The sequence below is a fragment of the Sciurus vulgaris genome (genome assembly GCF_902686455.1).
Source record: "Sciurus vulgaris genome assembly, chromosome: 17".
NCBI classification, from domain to species: Eukaryota; Metazoa; Chordata; class Mammalia; order Rodentia; family Sciuridae; genus Sciurus; species Sciurus vulgaris.
Genome location: NC_136478.1, coordinates 45,680,874 through 45,686,873, shown reverse-complemented (window position 1 = coordinate 45,686,873; position 6,000 = coordinate 45,680,874).

Here is a 6,000-nt window from a genome sequence, read left to right as displayed (position 1 = left end):
CCCCACCCCTCTAAACATATTTTTTAAATTGATACTTTTATGGCTTGTTGATGACATCTCAATAAAACTTAAAGAAATGAAAGTTAAATAATATTGTTCTTGGAAGAAATAAAACAGAGAATTAGTTAGCAGACTTTCCTTATAAGAATTGTTAGCACAAAAAGACCAGGCAGGACGCAAACCTCAGGCGTCATCTCAGCTCTTTATTCAAGGGGATGAAATGGTGCCCACGGCCCCACTCTCCTGGTGGAAAATGAGCCACTGAACAGCGAGAGGGACTGGTTTATACAGGTTACTTTGAGGGGTGGACTAGTGAACATGTATCAGTTTGCTTGGACACTCAGGAACGGGCCTTTTGGTCAAGGTCTGGGGACAGCGTCTGGAGAGGATTGACTTTGGAGGAGATGCCTGCCTCCCAGAGACCGCTTCCTCTAAGGGTGATGAAACACCTCCTCCCTGTCTGCAGCTGGCTGGCTCCTGGAAGACGTTTGTCCTGGGAGACGAAGGCTGTCAGTGCGTGGCCTTCATTTTTACTTCTTTTCTCAGGCCTCATTATTTTGGGAATTTCTTATTCTCCATATCCATTAAGAATAACTAAGTAATGTCTTCAAAAGAAAGGTAATGATGAAAAGATACTTCAAACATTAGGTTTGAAAGATGAACAACAAAATGAGTAAAATATAGACTATATTTCTCCTCTTTTTTTTTTTTTTTTAATTTGTTATTTTTATTGCTATATGGAGCATTAAACCCCAGGGTCTTTTGCATGCTAGCCAAGTGGTCTTCTCAGCCCTTTGATTTTTAAGGGGTTAAAATAATATTATAATCATAACACTATCTTCTGTGGTTTTCAATATAATTAGAGAACATTTTTTATATAACTAAATTATAAAGAGAAGAGAATGAAAGGGCCAAAATGATGAGAAATTTTCTACATTTTACCTGAGAGGGCAAAAATGCCAACACTAGTGCTGGATGTGGTGGCACACACCTGTAATCTCAGCAACTTAGGAGGCCAAGGCAGGAAAATATCAAGTTCAAGGCCAGCTTTGGCAACTTGGTGAGGCCCTAAGCAACTTCTAAGATCCTATCTCAAAATGTAAAATGAAAGAGGGTTGTAGCTTGGGAATAAAACAACAGAGTTTGTGTTCCAGTATTGAAAGAGAGAGAGAGAGGTAAATATAAATGTGGTACTAACTTAGAATTTTTTCTGTAGAAACAGTATTTCAAATTTTGAATTTTGATGTTTTTCCTGGGCTTGCAATTATTGGCTACACTTAGCTCCCAGTCAGGAACACAGTCATGAGGATAAGCAATGGTCTAAAGTATGCTGTGTTGCTAAACTATGATGTTTGGTAGATTAGGTGTATTAAATGCATATTGATTTATAATATTTTCAATTTATAATGGGTTAATTGGAACATAACAGCTTCATATGTCAGGGAACATCTGTTCTGTAACCCCTTGAGCAATCTCTGAAAAAAATATATATTCAAAAATAATGTATGTCAGTATGGACTGCTAAAATATGTTCAAGTAAACCACAGAAATTTTGTAATAGACTTTATATAAAAATAGAATATAAGCAGGGTACAGTGGCACACACCTGTAATCCCAGCAGCTGGGAGGCTAAGGCAGGAGGATTGTGAGTTCAAAGCCAGCCTCAGCAACTTAGCAAGGCCCTAAGCAACTCAGTGAGACCCTATCTCTTAATAGAATATTAAAAAATGGCTGAGGTTGTGGCTCAGTGGTTAAGTGCCCAGGGTTCAATCCCCAGCACCAAAAAATAAAATAAAAATAGAATATAACAAATAAGTATGAAATTCTTAATTCTTTCATCCCAGTGAAATTGAATTGACATTCTCAATTGAGAAATGGTTATTCTCAGAAAATTACTAAAGTTTGGGTAAGAAGAGTGAGAGTCATGTTTGTTCCCAGCCCAGCTCAATATGGAGTAGTTCAGGGAAGACAGTGAAAATCAACAGCTTTAGTGCTGGAAAAGTCTAACGTGATTTGGTACAGAGTATGGAAAACCCCTATGCCCAGTAGCATTGCCACTAACAACCGTAATCTCACTGGCAAATAGGGATGATTATTGGCTGAGCTAGCCCAAAATTGAGGTCCTGGTAGGAACATGTAATGAACTAGCACACAAAGCAGGAATTTAGTAAGGCAATTTGGAAAATGAGAAAGCCATATTTGACCTTAAAAACCTTTCCACACTTGTGCAAGAGTTCACAGAGGGCCCAAGTGATTCACACATCCCTTGTTGACGTTGACTGTGCTTACCACCTCACACACTAATAGCAGATGAGATGGCCCAGAGAATAAAATCTGAGGACATAAAAATGTTCCTTAACCTAGAATGCATACACAGATACACACTGAGATCCATCTGCAGAGGTGGAGTTCTCACTAGCTGAAGATGATAGAGCAGATCATAAGTGGACCACTAAATTACACAGACAAGAGTGATAAGACTTTAACTAGACTTTAAAATACAAGAATAAAAATTAAAATCTCAGCAGAGATATTGGGAGCTATGGAAAAATGAGATTTCACCAATTGCCAGCAGATAGGCAGTAGAAAAATTTGTAAGGAAATTATGAAGGACGGTAACAAATCAACAAATCACAAAAATGAAGAGTACTTGAAAAAAGTATGTCGGTAAATATAAAAGAATATGGGCTGGACCCGTAGCTCAGTTGCAGAGCACTTGCCTCGCATGAATGAGGCACTGTGCTCCATCCTTAGCATCACATAAAAATAAGTAAAATTAAGGTATTCTGTCCATCTACAACTAAAAGAATTTTTTTAAATATATATTTTGTTTAATTAATTAATTTGGTACCAGGGATTGAACCCAAGGGCACTTAACCACTGAGCCACATCTCCAGCCCTTTTATTTTTTATTTTGAAACAGGGTCTCACTAGGTTGCTTACAGCCTCATTAAATTGCTGAGACTGGCTTTGAACATGCAGTTGTCCTGCCTCAGCCTCCTGGGTCACTTGAGTTTACAGGCATATGCCACCACACCTGTTTACTTTTCTTAAGATGCCTAAAACAATTATTTTAACAGTATTTTTGGGGAAAAGTTTACACACATGTACATGAAAAAATTTCCAGATGTAACTGGTATTTAGCATAACTGGAAGTATACTGAGGTAAATTAAGATGCATATTGAATCTCCAGGGCAACCATTAAGCAAATAAAATAGTTAAATAAAAGAACAAAATTGGTATATGAATATTACCTATTCCAAAACAATTAGTAAAGTAAAAATAATAATAATAATAATAATAATAATAATAATGTACTGCCAAGCACAGTGGTTCCCATCTGTGTAGGCTACTCCGGAGGCTGAGGCAGGAGGATCAGAAGTTCGAGGCTAGCCTTGGTAACTTATCCAGCAAGAACCTCTCAAAATAAAATTTTTAAAAGGCCGGGAGACAGGCGCAGAGGGTGAGCGCGCCACACTGCACTGGAGAGGGGGTCTCCCTCGCCCTCCCAACCCCATCTCGTTCACTCGGATTTGACCCTGTTCCCAGGTTCCAGGGTGGAAGGCTCTAGCTGGCCGGTTCTCTCTCCGGCTAGGCTCATTCCGAGGAGGCCTGGGGTGGGCTGGGGCTGAGGGCCGCCCTCCGCCTTCCGGCTGCCCCTTTCTACCTGTCTTCACCCACCAGAGGCCCAGAGAGCGCCCACAGGGCACCCCGTGCGTCCAGGCTGTGCTCTGTGATTCGAGAATGGGCAGGGGCGTGGCCCGGTGGCCCATGACTCCTGGAGAATCGCGGTTGCACCCCCGGCGGGGTGCACAGGGAGGGTCGTGCCCTGGGCCAGGCTGAGCTGGGCTCCTCCCAGTCCCAGGGCGTTTCTTAGCTTCCTGGGTAGAGCCAGTCCTCTGCTCGTTGCTGGAGGTGGGGGCCAGGAGGTGAGCCCCAGGCCTGCAGGGACCCGGGAACCCAAGGCGGGGCATGCACAGCAGGCGCAGTAGGTAGGCACTTGTCAGGGTTAGGGTTAGGTCAAGGTGAATGTAGGGTGGGGGTCGGGGGAAGTGGTCGTGGAAGTGCCTGAAATAACTGTGTGGCGAAGACCCAAAAGCCTACACTAAGGCTGGGAGTGTAGTTAAGTGGTAGAGTGCGTGCCTAGGGCCTGAGTCTCTGGGTTCCATCCTCAGCAGCACATGAAAATAAATAGACTAGAGGTGAAGCTCATTAGTAGAGAACTTGTCTAACATCTATGAGACCCTGGGTTCAATACCCAGGGAGAAGGGGAAGTAAAGTATAAAAATAACATGAAAACACAAAGTGACAGGCTTGGACCAATTATATCAATTATTCTATTAAATGTTTAAATGGATTTTAATTTTAAAAAATTAAAAGATGTTTAAATGGCAACACTTACAGAAAAATTGATCATACCAGTTTACAGAAGAGGCAGTGGTCCCAAACAGATCAGATTAGTATTAGACAAGCTGCTATGGAGTGTACTGTCAACATTCTGGAAGTCTGACATTGAATTTGCCCTTTGGAAGGTAAGCTCAATAGAAAATTGATGAAAATAAGCATGGGAGCGTATTTCTTCAGACACTTAAAAATTTGGCAGATAGGGGAGGCTGAGGCAGGAGGATTGAAAGTTCAAGGCCAGCCTTAGCAACTTCACAAGACTCTCAAAAAGGACTAGAGGTGAAGCTCAGTGGTAAAACATCCCTGGGTTCAATCCTTAGCACCGTCAAAAAGAGAAGAAAAAAAATTTAGTAGATGAAGATGCCAATTCTTAAATTGTGATATTGCAGTCCATTGGCAAGAAGGGGAAGAGGTGTCTCAATCTTGTGCAGAAAAATGTTAATATTTTCAAATTCATTATTCCTCAGATTGTCAAGTACAGTCCTGATTACATCATAATTGTTTCCAACCTGGTAAGCATGCTTATAAGTGTTACCTGGAAACTGTAACACTCTGTGACTTGATATGAGTGCAAACTGGATTTTGTTAGATTTCACTCTCTTATGACTGAGAGACTTGGCATTCATTCCAATAGCTGCCATAGATGGATTTTGGGACAACATGGCAACTCGTGTGTGGCTGGAGTGGAGTAAATATGGCAGATGTTCCTCTCTAGGATCTGAATCCAGCAATGGATAGTGATAGTAAAAACTGGCAGTAAGTACATAAGATAGTTGGTTGAAAGTGCCCATGAATTTATCAGGCTAAAAGGATCGACAAACTGGACTGCCGTATTAAGTGTAGCTCTCATTGAATCCCTGTTCAAAGGCCTACCCAGGATTCATCCAGTGTCAGCATGGTGAAGGAGGTGTATGGCATTGAGAGTGAAGTCTTCTCGAGTTTTCCATGTATCCTCAATGCTGGGGGATTAGCCAGCATTATCAAACAGAAGCTGAAAAAAAAGTACAGCTCAAAAAAAGTACAGATAACTTGTAGGACATCCAGAAGGACTTACAAGACCTATGACTTATGATTAACCCTGATCCTTAATTTTTATCTATGTATATGGGTCATTGTTTCTTTCTTCCTTAATATGTGATGTGAGCTCACAGAATCAAAGCCCATGCTTGGTTTACACAATTCCTGCAATGAGTCCTTATACAAAATTAACTTGTATATATCTAAAAAAAAAAAAAAAAAAAAAAAAAAAAAAAAAAAAAATTATAACAAGGACTTGATAATTATTCATTTAAAAACTTCCAAGGATGGGGCTGGGGATATAGCTTAGTTGGTAGAGTGCTTGCTTCGTAAGCACAAGGCCCTGGGTTCAATTCCCAACACTGAAGAAAAAAAAAAAAAAAAAACACTTCCAAGGAGAATCCTCAGGGGGCTGGGGTTGTGGCTCAGTGGTAGAGAGTGCCTGGCACCTATGAGGCACTGATTTCAATCCTCAGCACCATAAAGTAAAGGTATTGTGTCCACCTACAACTAAAAATATTTTTAAAAAAAGAATCCTCACAATCAGATGAAATCCATGAAATATTTTAAAAACAAAT